This window comes from Bombina bombina, chromosome 3 (assembly GCF_027579735.1).
Source record: "Bombina bombina isolate aBomBom1 chromosome 3, aBomBom1.pri, whole genome shotgun sequence".
NCBI classification, from domain to species: domain Eukaryota; kingdom Metazoa; phylum Chordata; class Amphibia; order Anura; family Bombinatoridae; genus Bombina; species Bombina bombina.
In genome coordinates, this window is record NC_069501.1 from 528,363,915 (window position 1) to 528,381,854 (window position 17,940).

The following is a 17,940-nucleotide window of genomic DNA, read 5'->3' on the forward strand; positions in this document are numbered from 1 at the left end:
CTAATAAAAGCTATTAACCCCTATTCCGCCGCTCCCCGACATCGCCGTCACTAAATAAAGTTATTAACACCTAAACCTCCGGCCTCCCACATCTCCGCCACTAAATAAACCTATTAGCCCCAAAACCGCCGGCCCCCCACATCGCAAAACATTAAATTAAACTATTAACCCCTAAACCTAACACCCCCCTAACTTTAAATTAAAATTACAATATAAATCTATTTAAATAAATAAAAACTTACCTGCGAAATAAATATAAACCTAACATTAAATTATAAATTAAACTAACATAACTAATCTAATAAAATAAAAAAAAATACTACCAATTAAAATATCTAAATTACAAATTTTAAAAACCCTAATACTACAAAAAAATTAAAAAAATCTAAATTACAACTAAAAAACCCCAAATACTATGAAAAATTTAAATAATCTAAGTTTACCAAAAATAATTAACACTAAAATCATGAAAAATATAAAAAAAAACACACCCAGTAGCCTATAATAAACTACCAATAGCCCTTAAAAGGGCCTTTTGTAGGGCATTGCCCTAAATAAATCAGCTCTTTTACCTGTAAAAAATACAGTTCCCCCAACAGTAAAACCCACCACCCAACCAACCCCCCAAAATAAAAAAAAACTATCTCTAAAAATAACCTAAGCTACCCATTACCCCTAAAGGGGCATTTGTATGGGCAATGCCCTTAAAAGGGCATTTAGCTCTTTTTCAAAGCCCAAACCCTAATTTAAAAAAATAACCACCCCAAAAAAATAAAAAAACCACCTAACACTAACCCCAGAAGATCTACTCACGGTTTCTGAATTCCGGACATCCATCTCCATCCAGGCCGCGAGGTCTTCATCCATCCCGGGGGTGCGTAGCATAGCCATCCTAGAGGCCAATTCCAGCCATGGCGTACCTTGCATTTCTATTTACTGATTTGATTCTTCAAATTCAAATCAGCCAATAGGATGACAGCTTTTGAAATCCTATTGGCTGTTCAAAACAGTCAATAGGATGAGGGCTACTGAAATCCTATTGACTGATTTGAACAACCATATTAAATGTGGGATAGATTAATAGTTATCTATCCATTACTCTCATCCAAACCATCATCTCTAAAACCTATTCTAGATAATCCAGAAGTCCTTCTGGGAAAGGAAACCTCTAATTTACACCCATTAGATAGGCAATGTAACCTCCCCGTCTTCATTCTCTTTGAGAATGGAAAGGTATGCCCTAGATCAGAACTGCTGGAAAAGAACTTAAACATCTTTGCTAATTGGTATTTCTACTTACAAACACATTCATTCATACAACGTCATAAAGATAGAAATAACGTTACTCACCCCAACAAACTTTGAAAAAGGATATATGTCACAATCCCCAAATAGGCATATTTTATCTATATTATATAATATACTGTAACAGGTTCCACCTGGCACAGAACATCAATTTATAAAACTCTAAGAACAGGAATTCCAACTTAGTATCTCATCAAGTGACAAGACCAAAATCTTTAAGAGAACAATAAAGGACTCCATCTCATCACAGATTCTAGAACTTAATTTCAAAATTTTGCATCGCTGGTACTACACTCCCGCCCACTTAAAGATTCTGTACCCACAGCGCTCTGATCTTTGCTGGTGTTGCAAACATGGTATTGGCTGCATGGGACACATATGGTGGAATTATCCTAATATAAGCATTTTCTGGAAGGGACAGACAGAAACACTATTGGGTACTAACATACCATTAGATCTGCTAGTATGGTTATTAAATAAACCACTTAAAAAAATCACCCACAGTATATTTAGCCATTCTCAAAATTGCAAATAATAGTGATAAAACTCTGATTGCTAAACATTCCGATTATCCTACCTCTGTGACGGAGTAATCTAGATTTTTTAAAGAGACAGAGATGAGTATTTTGCTTTAATCATTCCTTTACTGCCCTGACAGCATTTTAACAAAAAGTATAAATTACAGAAAAAAACAATGATAACAAAGAGTATAACATAGAAACCAATGAGAAAAAGGCTTGAGAGGTCAGTGAGAGAAAGGACCAATCAGCAATGCTAAATAGAATAATAATAATGTCTAATCAGTTATAAAATAAATCATGTCTACAGATTATTATTATTATTTTGTATTATTTTGTATATTTGTTATATACTGTATATTCTTCCCAAATAAGAGTAACTCAGTAAACAATTATTTGCACATTATTTTCATATAGTGATATTCCTCTAAAAGAATGGTTTTGTGCATGGTGTCTACCCATTGGGCTACAGGAGGGGTCTGATCTTGTTTCCAATTTTATTGCAAGGACAGAGACTATTTTGCTATAATCTTTCCTTTACTGTCCAGACAGTATTTTAATGAAAAGTATAAAGGAGGAGGAGGAGTGGCTACTTACTGGACACTTTATGGATATCTGGACTTTGCTGTTTGGTCCTTTCCCTCACTGACCTTTCAAGCATTTTTCTCATTGAATATCTCATATCATTGAATATCTCATATTTTGCTATAATCTTTCCTTTACTGCCCAGGCAGTATTTTAATGAAAAGTATAAAGGAGGAGGAGGAGGAGTGGCTACTTACTGGACACTTTATGGATATCTGGACTTTGCTGATTGGTCCTTTCCCTCACTGACCTCTCAAGCCTTTTTCTCATTGAATAGCTCATATCTCATTTCTCACAGAAAAAAACAACGATAACAAAGAGTATAACAGAAACCAATGAGAAAAAGGCTTGAGAGGTCAGTGAGGGAAAGGACCAATCAGCAAAGTCCAGATATCCATAAAGTGTCCAGTAAGTAGCCACTCCTCCTCTTTGATCTTTGATGCAGAGAAAACCAAAAATATTTCTGGAGATGAAAAATAACAGTTCCAAAAACAATAGACTGAACAACATCACCAATCTCCTCAAGCTCGTAGAAGTATAAATCTTGTCTGAAGAAACAGGTCTAGAAGATCTTGATTGAAGAGTGTTCATCTTCAATTCTGGAACTTCATTAGAATCCTGTAGTAGTAGAGTTTGACATTGAAAGACAATAAATATATATTAACATATCTGATAAAATATATTTAAAATAAATGGAGGGAAAAACTAAACATTTTGCGGATGGAAAATACTTGTCTGAATAAAATCTTGATTATTCAGTCACAGAGTTAGGACAGAGACTATTATTTTTCTAGTTTAAAGTAAAAACAAGTTAAGATACTAGGCGATTTGGAATAGAAAGAATAGGTTGAAATAAAATTGTCTAAAAACTTTATCTGAGGAAGAAGAAACAGGAAAGTGAGGTATAGCATAGGAAATAAGGAGCTGTTTAGAAGGAGGAGACATCAAAGGTAAAGTTATGAGTTCATATTCCTTAAAGGGACAGTTTACAATTAATTTTTTATTGTTTTAAAAGATACATAATCCCTTTATTACCCATTCCCCAGTTTTGCATAACCAACACAGTTATATTAATATACAGGGAGTGCAGAATTATTAGGCAAGTTGTATTTTTGAGGATTAATTTTATTATTGAACAACAGCCATGTTCTCAATGAACCCCAAAAACTCATTAATATCAAAGCTGAATAGTTTTGGAAGTAGTTTTTAGTTTGTTTTTAGTTATAGCTATTTTAGGGGGATATCTGTGTGTGCAGGTGACTATTACTGTGCATAATTATTAGGCAACTTAACAAAAAACAAATATATACCCATTTCAATTATTTATTTTTACCAGTGAAACCAATATAACATCTCAACATTCACAAATATACATTTCTGACATTCAAAAACAAAACATCAGTCCATAAAACCTTAGAAAAATCAGTCTTGAGATATTTCTTGGCCCAGTCTTGACGTTTCAGCTTGTGTGTCTTGTTCAGTGGTGGTCGTCTTTCAGCCTTTCTTACCTTGGCCATGTCTCTGAGTATTACACACCTTGTGCTTTTGGGCACTCCAGTGATGTTGCAGCTCTGAAATATGGCTAAACTGGTGGCAAGTGGCATCTTGGCAGCTGCACGCTTGACTTTTCTCAGTTCATGGGCAGTTATTTTGCGCCTTGGAAAGGAAAGGAAGTTGCCTAATAATTATGCACACCTGATATAGGGTGTTGATGTCATTAGACCACACCCCTTCTCATTACAGAGATGCACATCACCTAATATGCTTAATTGGTAGTAGGCTTTCGAGCCTATACAGCTTGGAGTAAGACAACATGCATAAAGAGGATGATGTGGTCAAAATACTCATTTGCCTAATAATTCTGCACTCCCTGTACTTTTTACCTCTGTGATTACCTTGTATCTAAGAACCTTCTGACAGCCCCCTGATCACATGACTGTGACTGATTATTATCTATTGACTTGCATTTAGCATTATGTTGTGCTAAATCTTATAGAACTTTCAATGCCTGAACAGTGTTATCTATATGGCCCACGTGAACTATCAAGTCTTTTGTTATAATATAAAGCAATTTAAAAAGCATGTGATTAGAGGCAGCCCTCAAGGGACTTAGAAATTAGCATGTGTGCCTACCTAGGTTTAGTTTCAACTAAGAATACCAAGAGAAAAAAGCAAATTTGTTGATAAAAGTAAATTGGAAAGTTGATTAAAATGACATGTCCTATCTGAATAATGAAAGTTTAATTTTGACTAAACTGTCCCTTTAAGCCAAATTACTACACAAAATTTAGGATATTCAGAAAAATAAGGATAAAAAATTGAAGAAGTCTTAGTTTACGAGAGATAGTAAAAAAGACCCCATGAGGGGAAAAAGATTTGGAATCATCTATTGCCTTAAAATCAGTAACTTGCTTACAAGATAAAAGGCATAATAAAGTAGTTAACTTAAAGTTGTTTAAGAAAAAAATGTTCAGTATCAGACCAAATGTTAAATAGAGAAATAACTAAATCTACATTCCAAAAGAGAGAATATTTGGAAGAAGGAGGATGTTTCAAATGAATAGATTTCAAAAGTCTGCAAAGAGTAGGATTTTGACCTATAGGAATATTATGAAGTAATTCATGTCCTGCAGAAATAGGCGATCTAGCAACATTAATGGTTCTGTATGCCAATCCAGCTTTGAAAAAAGAAGATAAAAAATTAATGACTTCACTTAAAGGTGCTGAAATTGGATCCAGGTGTCTATGATTGCACCAGCTAGACCATTTAAGCCGGGAGGATAAATAACATTTTCTGGTTCCAAGTGCCCAAGAGTCTTGAAGGAGGAGTCTAGCTTCCTCCGATAATCCTTCACCAGACCAGGAACCCGTTAAACCATCCAAGCTATAAGTTGTAATTTGTCTTGAAGATAGGATCTGTGAGAAGATCTAATTGAGTTGGTTAAAGGATTTGATGAAGGGAAGACATTTCTAGAAGAAGAGTGTACCACACTTGAGTTTGTCAAAAGGGAGTTATTATCAGGAGAGATATTTGTTGTTGTTTGACAAATAGTAGAGTTTGGAGGATCATTGAAAATGGAGGGAAAGCATAAGCTCCTGTCTTCGGCCAATGTTGGAGAAAGGCATCTATTGTTGATTGTTGAGACTTGGAATGTAATTCTACTAGCACAGATATATTTTGAGATAAAGAATTGGGAATCAAATGTTTGGTTAAATCTGATAACATTTTTGAGGCAGTTCCTCCCAAACGATTGATATAACGAACTGCTGAAATGTTGTCCATCCGAATAAGAATAGTTACAGGATGATTGTGTCGCACAAAACTCTGAACTGCAAAGGCTCTTGCTAAAAGTTCTAAACAATGGACATGTAATGGTTTTTCCGAGATACACCATTTCCCGCCTGTAATCTGGAAATCTTGCCCCCCCAGCCTTAATTGCTTGCACCTGACTCTATTATTAGGTCTGGTGTACTACCAAAAATTGCCTTGCCATTCCAAGCTTCTATATTTAGAAGCTACCAATTTAACTCCTTTATAGCTTCTTTGGATAAGGACATTTTGTTTTGGTATGAAAAACCTTTCTGTAGATAATGAATCTTTAATCTTTGAAAAGCTCTTTAATGAGGAGCTGGAAATATTGCTTGTATGGATAAAGATAGATGACCAATAATCCTGGCTAAAAGGAAAAAAATCTCTTCTTGAGAAGGTATAAAATCTCTCTCTTGAGGGAGACAGAGTAGTAGAAATAGTATATATATATATATTGAAACCTAGAAAAAATTGATTTTGAGAAGGAATCAAAGAGGAGTTTTTGAAGTTGATAATGAAACAAAGTTTCTGAAGAAGATGAATTGTAAGAGATAACGGATTCTTCAGAATAAATGGAGATTGGTGAATAAGAAGAATAGTGTCTAAATAAATTATCTGTGGAATTCCTCTTTTCCTTTGCCAGGCTGTAACTGGTTTTAAAATCTTTGTAAATGCCCAAGGGGCTGAAGAGAGTCCAAAAGGATGACAAGTAAATTATTTGCTTATGAAAGAATCCCTTTTGGAGGGAGCAAGTTCTATAGCATTTTTTGTTAACAGATCAGAAATTTTTTTTTCAGAAGATTTTATTGGGATAGGAACAGAATTTTCGAAAGGAGGTTGAATGAAATCTAAAGTAAGGTCAGATACTGCTTGAAAAACACATGGATCTGAAGTAATTTTCTGCCATTCTGTTAGAAATAACATAAATCTGGCTCATATTTTTTAATGGGGAAAAATTGTGAAATGAAGGTGAGCAAATTTACCTTGGAAGGGTCTCCTGGAGGTCCTGAACCTGAATGATCTAGTAGTTGACATCATTGGCCTTGACAGAAAAAAAAGTTGAATGGGAGGAAGTGGAGGGGAAAAAGTTATTGAAGTGAGACCTAGAGATGTTTGTATTGCGACTGGAAAAGCGGTCTCAACCTTTTCCAGTCGCAATAATTTCCCTGTAGAAAACACTTTGAGGCTGTTGGGACTGATAAAATATGTTTCTGGGATTTGGGCTCCATGTACTAAGCCGTCAATTAATCCGACATTGTAGACGCGGATAAACTCGCCGTTACTCGCCGCGGGCGAAATGGTGTCCACTCTCACTATGTACTAATAATCAACCCATAAATAGTCACATCTAGCCCGCCGCGAGCAGTGGCGGATTATTGATAAATTTGACACCTCGCTCGCCTGCGACTAAGCTAATGTACTTAAATGTCAGTAGAATTGTATGGCCAATTATTAACATGTGACATGCAAAGTGTCAGAAACGTCATAGTAGTCGCGGGAAAAGAATTTGGCTACTATAAAAGTTCAACTTTTCTAAACAACTGTATTATTGTTCCAAATTTTTTGAACAGTGATTACAGAGCGTTATTTTTGTAATATTTATTTACAAATTGGATATGGCTTCATCTGGATCTGATACCACTTAAAAATCCAAGAATCCTCACTTTTTGCATCAGCAAAACATAATTTTGATTGATATGATTATTGACTCTTATGATTATTTGTTTGGATGTCGTGTCAAACAGACTAATTTTTCAAGGAGGAAGATGATCTGGCAAAGGATAAGCGATGCCATTAGTGTCCAGGGTCCTGGAAAAAAGGATGTTGAACAGCTGAGGAAACATTATAACAACATCAAACGTTTCGCCAAAGCTAAATTGGCCAGAGAAAAAAATTCTGCACGTGCTACCGGGGGTGGACCAGCATATGTGGCCAATATTATATGGAAGAAAAATAACCTTATCTGTCTTCTTACTAAATAAATTATCTGCTTCCATACATGAATACGCACATAGGCCCCAAATATTTTTGAGTCTTATCAATTATGGCGCATTTAAATAAAAAAATATATGTATTTTTATAATATATATATGTATATATATATATATACTGGGTGGACCAGCATATGTGGCCGACTTAAATGACTATGAGCAGAAGCTTGTTCAGCGTCTAGGACCTGAGATCATCACCGGCATAACGGACAATTGTGAAAGTGATTTGAGAGGTAAATGTACAACGTAATAATTGACGCAAAATGTTTGTTAAATAACGATAGTTCAGTGTCTCCAATATTATATGGAAGAAAAATAACCTTATCTGTCTTCTTACTAAATAAATTATCTGCTTCCATACATGAATACGCACATAGGCCCCAAATATTTTTGAGTCTTATCAATTATGGCGCATTTAAATAAAAAATATATGTATTTTTATAATATATATATATATATATATATATATATATATATATATATATATATATATATATATATATTTAGCCAGAAGAAAATGCACTCTCAGGACTTTCATAAATAAGTTACTTTTATTCCTGTAACGTTTTCGGAGGTCTTGCCTCCTTCATCAGCATAAACAAAATGAAAACAAACAAACCTTTAAATGGTGACATACTCACTCCAAATCACTTCAAACCACTACCTTCACTGGCGCCAAAATTATCAGTGTTGGAACGCATAATGCGTTCCAAATGTGCTACGTGGCGGAAGTAGTGCGCCAGACTACTTCCGGTTGTCAAAATTCTAGAGCCGTAATAGCCCGGTTTAATATGTGTTAATGCCATAGTCATAAAACTGTTGTGGCATATATTGTGTGCATGCTATCTTAGAGAAACATCAAACTATTAGCGTGCAAGTAAAGTGTATTAATATCTTAAATAGTGATAGTAAGTGTGACAACCGCTTGTTGCCATAACAACCTAACAAACACTAGAATGTATCCCTATTGCGGACACGGGAACAAACTAGCAGTAACAATGTTTCAAAGTGTATCACAGAGTGTGTTAAAGCAGGCATGCTGCCCAGCTAGAATGTGTATAAAAATAACGGGGTCTACTTATGAATCGCACCAACTAGCATATTGTAATATATACATGTTATTGTGTTAGCTTATATTGAGAATATTCGGCTAGTCTACTTCTTCTCATGAATCAAATGTTCATTGAGGAGTCTCCTATGGAGATGTATACTTATGATGTACCACCTTACGTATGTACAAGACTATTGTACTCAAAACTATCGTTGGTCCGGGTTCTCCCCAATGCTATGTACTATTCACATGCGTACTGTTCGTACCCTTTGGCACATACCTTATTAACATACAGTTGTATTCTTAATGGAGATTTTTTACAACTTGAATCTTTCTTATTAGTTAAGGGGATCATATATTGACACCCTATATTATTTCCATGTTAAGGTTATGGGGGTCCTATACACCAAGCATATTCCACATCCCTCTAGTGTTGTCCCCATTTGCACACTACTCTGAATACCAATCACTCAAAACAAATTAAATTAAATTGTTAAAGAAAATTAAAAAACAGAATAAAAACAATTGATATAACGGTCTTTCCATTGACTGCAACGATATCCCATTCGGGACTGATCTAACTCCAAAAGTCCATGATTCTCTTGTATACAGAATAAAGAGCGCCTTGTCGTTTACTTTTGAATTTGTACATAGTGACCCGCTCTGTGTTTAATTCTGTGCATTCTTCCATTTCTACGGTTACAACCTCGTCCCATAGGTTAAAGTGGCCTTAGACTTGAATGCTTAATGTGCACTGTGTTTCCCTGGTTGATCAACAATCAAATCATTATCTGTGTTGTGATGTTCATTACTGGTCCTCCTCTGTAGTTCTTTTCTCCTTCCTGACATAATTAAGGATCTAGTGTCCAGCTTCGGAAATGGGTAATGTTATTAGAGCTATATGTGTAAAGAACCTGGTAACTCCAAGGAACCACTATCCGACTTCCACACAGGTATTAGAAATACCAAAGACTCCTAAACCCGGTGCTGTTTGCCAACATAGTTAAGAGCACCCCTATAGCGAGGCACGCAAACCGTATGGCCCACAGAGTCATGATAGTCTAGGTGCCGTACCCTGCAATTGTGTCACACTATATAGCCACATTACATCAAAGCCTTAAAGTCAGGGGTGGTGTTCAGCCCACCTGGGTAAATGGTGCCCAGTCGGTACATCCATTGAGCCTCCCGTTGTAGAAGTATTTTGCCTCTGTCTCCCCCCCTATCCAGTGGGGGTACATGATCAATAAGTGTATATCTTATTGATGCCACCGAATGTCTGTGTTCTGCACAGTGTCTCGCTACCGGTTGGTCTGAATCCCTGGACTTGTGAGCCGACCTTATGGCATGCCGATGGTTGGCCATCCTTTCTCTCAGGGTGCCTGTCGTCTTACCGACATAGTACCGGGAGCATGGGCACACCAATAAGTAGATAACAAACATGGTTGTGCAGGTAATCGAATGTCGTATATGAAACTGCCTGTTGGTCTGGGGATGATGAAATGTTCTGGTACTTATAAGTCCATTGCAGGTGGTACATCCTAGGCATTTTGTTCGCACCCATATCCAGGACGACTGGTGAGACTCCCCTTAATTTATATTTTGCATTGTTAAAACTGAAAAAACGTGACATAGATCTATCTTTACACGGCAGTTGTAATCTCTCAGACTACCATAGAAATGGGCAGATTCCAAGGGGTTTTAGAGTCCACAATATCCCTACCATAGGTAGAGATAACCCTGAATTCAGAAAAAAGTGGTGCTACATTTTAAACAAATGTTCTTTTGATTTAATTTTGTTGGTCATTGAGGAAGTCACTTCTATCTTAGCCAAGGTTAAAACTGAAATTCAGCAATTTGAAACAACACATAACCCAATTCTTGCTAATGACCAACAAGAGAACTGGTTATCCAAAATTAAAACTCAAATTGACAAATATAAAAATGACCTAATTACATTTAAAAACAGGAAACTGGATACTGTCAAGTTAGACTACTCTCAGGGCAAGGTATACAAATGGCTTACAGGCACTAGAGAGATACAGCCCAGGAGAAGGCAGCGGGACAGGCGTGTACGCTTTGACACAGTGGATACAAGTGGAGCTGAGTCCACTGATACTGAGAGAACTCACAGTGTAAGGCCATACACCCCACCGGGCTCAAGTGACAATTTTGACCAATACAATGCACAATCAACACCCAGGCATTTTTTAGGGGTTACAACACGCTCACAGAGAGCAGACACGAGACCCCACATCAGGCGGGCGGGCACCAAGATACAGACCGCCAAGGAGGGGGAGGCGAGGGATGCAATAATTAATTTGAGCTCTCATATTCTGACAACTGGTGAAATACAACTGCTCAATAAGGGACTATCATTTGTTCCCAGTACAATGACTACTGAGTATGAGCAGAAACTTGAGCAGAACCTTAAAGCTCAAAGAGTTTTTCCAAAATACAGTACCAGATAACACTAAAACTGTGGTCGAACGCCAATGTCATATACCAAGTACATTTGAACCAATAAACTGTAGCGCCAGTACCAAGACCTTTATTCGTATGGTCTCTCAAGACCTAGATAGAGAAAGAGAACACACCACATGGAAACACAACCTCACGCAAATAGAAAGAAAGGCTATCAAAACGCTTCAGGATGACACCTCCCTTACCATTAGACCAGCGGATAAGGGAGGAGACATAGTCCTTCTGGACTATGACTATTACAAAGGTGATATTGTAAATCAACTCTCAGATACATCTACATATATGGCTCTGAAGGGTGATCCAACAGGCACATATAAGAAACAATTGGATGATTTGATTCATATGGGCTGTGAACAAGGTTTCATCTCTGAGCACATTAAGAAGTACTGCACCACACTGTACCCTAGGATACCCATACTATATACAATACCAAAGGTGCATAAAGATGCAAAGGCACCCCCGGGTCGTCCCATTGTATCGGCAGTGGATTCCTTGTGCCAACCGGTATCGCAGTACATTGACCTGCTATTGCAGCCGGTTGTCAGGGGAACACAATCTTTTTTGCTGGATACCAGCGAATTTATTAGACTGTTGGGGGCTGTTCACGTCCAGCCTGGTGATATTTTGGTCACCATGGACGTGAACAGCCTAAATACTATCATTCCCCATGGGGAAGGATTAGAAGCTGTCAGGGCACACCTCACGAACAACCCCCTCTATGAGGGACCACCTATTGAATACCTACTATCTCTCATTGAATTTTGTTTGCACAAGAATTATTTTAGATTAGAAAACAAATTCTTTCTCCAGATAGCGGGCACGGCCATGGGGTCATCCATGGCCCCCTCCTATGCTAATATCTTCATGTCTCATTTTGAGAATATATACCTATGGGGAAAATGTGATTCATCTATCATTTTCTACCGTAGGTATATTGACGATATTTTTCTGATTTGGAGAGGGGGCATGGGTGACCTGCATGAGTAGTTTGAGCTATTCAATAATACACAGACCACGGTTAGATTTAAAATCTTGAGCGATACACAGTCTATCAACTTTCTTGACCTCAAAGTGTATAAAACCACACAGGGTCTAGGATGCACACTATTTAGCAAACCTACGGATAGGAACTCCCTACTGAGGTCAGATAGTTGTCATCCCCCAGCATTACTAAAGGGCATACTGAAATCGCAGCTCATCAGAACAGTGAGAAATAATTCTGACCCTGAAGTGGGAGCCTCCCAGTTGTCCGAAATGGGTGCAAAATTTGCAGAAAGGGGCTACAAGACACAACATATCAGTCAGATGATGAAGGAAGTGTCACAAGTCACACAGGCACAACTATTGGTTCAAGAACCTAGACGAACCAGAGATGACAAAATTATACTGGCCACTACATTTTCTCCTAGTACCAGAAATGCTGGACTTTCTTTAAGGACACATTGGCCTATCGTCTCCACTGACCCAAAATTACAGTTTAGTAAACATCTTACGCCTATGGTTGGTTACAGGAGGGGTACAAATTTGCGAGACCTATTAGTCAGGACTGACTCGAAGGCAAGTTATAATCCCAGGACACATACCAACATCAGAGGATCCTATCGATGCCTAGGATGTACCACCTGCAATGAACTTATAAGTACCAGAACATTTCATCATCCCCAGACCAACAGGCAGTTTCATATACGACATTTGATTACCTGCACAACCACGTTTGTTATCTACTTATTGGTGTGCCCATGCTCCCGGTACTATGTCGGTAAGACGACAGGCACCCTGAGAGAAAGGATGGCCAACCATCGGCATGCCATAAGGTCGGCTCACAAGTCCGGGGAGTCGGACCAACAGGTAGCGAGACACTGTGCAGAACACAGACATTCGGTGGCATCAATAAGATATACACTTATTGATCATGTACCCCCACTGGATAGGGGGGGAGACAGAGGCAAAATACTTCTACAACGGGAGGCTCAATGGATGTACCGACTGGGCACCATTTACCCAGGTGGGCTGAACACCACCCCTGACTTTAAGGCTTTGATGTAATGTGGCTATATAGTGTGACACAATTGCAGGGTACGGCACCTAGACTATCATGACTCTGTGGGCCATACGGTTTTCGTGCCTCGCTATAGGGGTGCTCTTAACTATGTTGGCAAACAGCACCGGGTTTAGGAGTCTTTGGTATTTCTAATACCTGTGTGGAAGTCGGATAGTGGTTCCTTGGAGTTACCAGGTTCTTTACACATATAGCTCTAATAACATTACCCATTTCCGAAGCTGGACACTAGATCCTTAATTATGTCAGGAAGGAGAAAAGAACTACAGAGGAGGACCAGAAATGAACATCACAACACAGATAATGATTTGATTGTTGATCAACCAGGGAAACACAGTGCACATTAAGCATTCGAGTCTAAGGCCACTTTAACCTATGGGACGAGGTTGTAACCGTAGAAATGGAAGAATGCACAGAATTAAACACAGAGCGGGTCACTATGTACAAATTCAAAAGTAAACGACAAGGCGCTCTTTATTCTGTATACAAGAGAATCATGGACTTTTGGAGCTAGATCAGTCCCGAATGGGATATCGTTGCAGTCAATGGAAAGACCGTTATATCAATTGTTTTTATTCTGTTTTTTAATTTTCTTTAACAATTTAATTTAATTTGTTTTGAGTGATTGGTATTCAGAGTAGTGTGCAAATGGGGACAACACTAGAGGGATGTGGAATATGCTTGGTGTATAGGACCCCCATAACCTTAACATGGAAATAATATAGGGTGTCAATATATGATCCCCTTAACTAATAAGAAAGATTCAAGTTGTAAAAAATCTCCATTAAGAATACAACTGTATGTTAATAAGGTATGTGCCAAAGGGTACGAACAGTACGCATGTGAATAGTACATAGCATTGGGGAGAACCCGGACCAACGATAGTTTTGAGTACAATAGTCTTGTACATACGTAAGGTGGTACATCATAAGTATACATCTCCATAGGAGACTCCTCAATGAACATTTGATTCATGAGAAGAAGAAGTAGACTAGCCGAATATTCTCAATATAAGCTAACACAATAACATGTATATATTACAATATGCTAGTTGGTGCGATTCATAAGTAGACCCCGTTATTTTTATACACATTCTAGCTGGGCAGCATGCCTGCTTTAACACTCTGTGATACACTTTGAAACATTGTTACTGCTAGTTTGTTCCCGTGTCCGCAATAGGGATACATTCTAGTGTTTGTTAGGTTGTTATGGCAACAAGCGGTTGTCACACTTACTATCACTATTTAAGATATTAATACACTTTACTTGCACGCTAATAGTTTGATGTTTCTCTAAGATAGCATGCACACAATATATGCCACAACAGTTTTATGACTATGGCATTAACACATATTAAACCGGGCTATTACGGCTCTAGAATTTTGACAACCGGAAGTAGTCTGGCGCACTACTTCCGTCACGTAGCACATTTGGAACGCATTATGCGTTCCAACACTGATAATTTTGGCGCCAGTGAAGGTAGTGGTTTGAAGTGATTTGGAGTGAGTATGTCACCATTTAAAGGTTTGTTTGTTTTCATTTTGTTTATGCTGATGAAGGAGGCAAGACCTCCGAAAACGTTACAGGAATAAAAGTAACTTATTTATGAAAGTCCTGAGAGTGCATTTTCTTCTGGCTAAATATTTTCTACAAATTTGCACCCAGGCAGTTTTCCTCTGTGGGCGAGTTCTGGTGTTTTGGATACCTATATATATATATATATATATATATATATATATATATATATATATATATATATATATATATATATATATATATATATATATATATATATATATATATGCTGGGTGGACCAGCATATGTGGCCGACTTAAATGACTATGAGCAGAAGCTTGTTCAGCGTCTAGGACCTGAGATCATCACCGGCATAACTGATGATTGTGAAAGTGATTTGAGAGGTAAATGTACAAAGTAATAATTGATGCAAAATGTTTGTTAAATAACGACAGTTCAGTGTCTCCAATATTATATGGAAGAAAAATAACCTTATCTGTCTTCTTACTAAATAAATTATCTGCTTCCATACATGAATCCGCACATAGGCCCCAAATATTTTTGAGTCTTATCAATTATGGCGCATTTAAAAAATAAATAAATATGTATTTTTAGAATATATATATATATATATATATATATATATATAAAATTAAAAAAAAGTATAAATGGGATTGTACAATAATAGGGTTTTTATAATTATCTTTTTTTAGAAACTATAACGGGAATATTAGAAAAATTTTCATATATATCTATTGTAATTTTCATGCATATTAAAAAGATAAATATTTACTCGGTAATAAAACTAAATTTTTATGACGCCTATAAACTTTTTTTTTAGGAGTTGATTATAAATAAAGGGGACAACTAGATAACACCCATGTGTTCATTTACAAACCAGTATTGCATTGAAACTCCTTCAAGAGATAATGACAATATAAATAATGCAATTTGACACTATAAAAACATTATTCATGTTGTGTAACATGGTATGTTCGACATTAATCATGAAAGAATTTTTTTTTATTTCATATCACTTTAAGTTTTATCTCTGCATATTCTGACTGCCCCCTGATCACATGCCTTTGTTAATGTATTATCTATTGACTTCCATGTTGCAGTATTTGTACTAAAGCATCAATTTTTTCGCCGACAACGTGTTTGCTCGACTCGCTCTAACTCGCAGCTAGCGAGATGTTGCCCGCCCGCCATATGTACTAAAAACTATTCAAAAAAAGGCGCGTCAAATCCGCATCGAGCACTGGCGAATGATTCATACATATGACGCCTCGCTATTTGCGAATGTACTATTAATCGCTTACAAACTGTCAGTCATGTTTGTCCCACGTGACTGCAAGGTGTCAGAAACGTCAGCTTTGTCGCGGGAACATATTGCAGCACTATATAAGCTCTATTTAATAAAGTTTTTCAGACTGCATATTTCAAGAACTTGAAGCTTTACTGACTTTTATTGTTATCGATAAATTAAGTATGGCTACTTCTCGATCTGATTCACAGTCCAAATCGAAGAATCCCCACTTCTCACATCAGCAGAACCTGGTTCTTGTCGATATGGTGCTAGACTCATATGACTATTTATTTGGTTGTCGTTCGAAGCAAACGTCTAGTATCCGTAAAAAAAGTATATGGACCCGGATAAGTGATGCTGTCAGTGCTCAGGGACCTGGGAAAAAGGACGTTGATCAAATTAAAAAAAGGTACAACGACATCAAACGATTTGCAAAAGCCAAATTGGCAAAAGAAAAAAATTCAACCCGTGCTACCGGAGGTGGAACAGCTTATGTCGCTGATCTTAATGATTACGAGCAGAGACTGGTGCAGCGTCTAGGCCCAGAAGTAATCGTCGGGATCACAGATGATTGTGATAGCGACCTAAGAGGTAAAACATTTATCGAATTACTATAATTTAAATTGAATGTTGATCATATTGTAATTATCCATTAGAGTTGGTTTATACAAATATGTATCTTGTAAAGATATTTTGTCCAATCAATTTTTTGGTGCGTCAATTTTGATTAAGTTAAATCAATGAAGATTAATGCTAGATTTTTGTATAGCTTAACCAATAACGTATGTAATGTAATATTCATGATCACAGATGATTGTGATAGCGACCGAAGATGTAAAACAATTATCGAATTACTATTATTTGAATTGAATGATGATCATATTGTAATTATCCATTAGAGTCGGTTTATCCAAATATCTATCTTGTAAAGATATTTTTTCAAATCAATTTTTTGGTGCGTCAATTTTGATTACGTTACATCAATGCAGATTACTGTTAGATTTTTGTATAGCTTAACCAATAACGTATGTAATGTAATATTCATGATCACAGATGATTGTGATAGCGACCGAAGATGTAAAACATTAATATAATTACTATTTTTTAAATTGAATGATGATCATATTGTAATTTTCCAGTGGAGTCGGTTTATAAAAATATTTAACATTTAATTATATTTTGGAAAATCAATATTTATTGGCGCCAATTTTGATTATAGTCCTATTACTGCTTTATTTTTGTATTGCTTTCTAAATAACAATTCTATTTTAATTTACTTCATTTTCTTGATATCCTTTGATGAAAAGCGTATTTAGAACAGCTTACTAGCTAATAGACGCCTTTAATGGAAGTAAATTTCGATCTATTTTAAAATCTTAATTTCTTTATGACTGATGAACAAATCTTTTGTGGTTTAATGTCCCTATTCATCAAATCAAAAGCTGCGCCAAACAATATTGTTATTGCTATGTGAGCTCTGTATTCAAGGATCGTTTGAAAATACAGTGCTATATTTTTGTAGACAAATTCACAAAAACAAACGTTACAGTATACATTAGACAAGCATGTATACAGACCAAAAAATATACACTTATACATGCAGATACACACACACTAATATTATACACTTACACATGCAGATACACACTCTCAACATTAGTGTATATATAATATCAAGATATTGTTTTTTAAGCGGATTAATGAGTGTTTAAATGCTATTATTTAAAAAAAACTTGAATAGTTGGTTTCACATAAAACAATAGTCCTGTGTTTATGTAATCTTTCATTCTATTCATTATTCTTTCATTCTATTCAT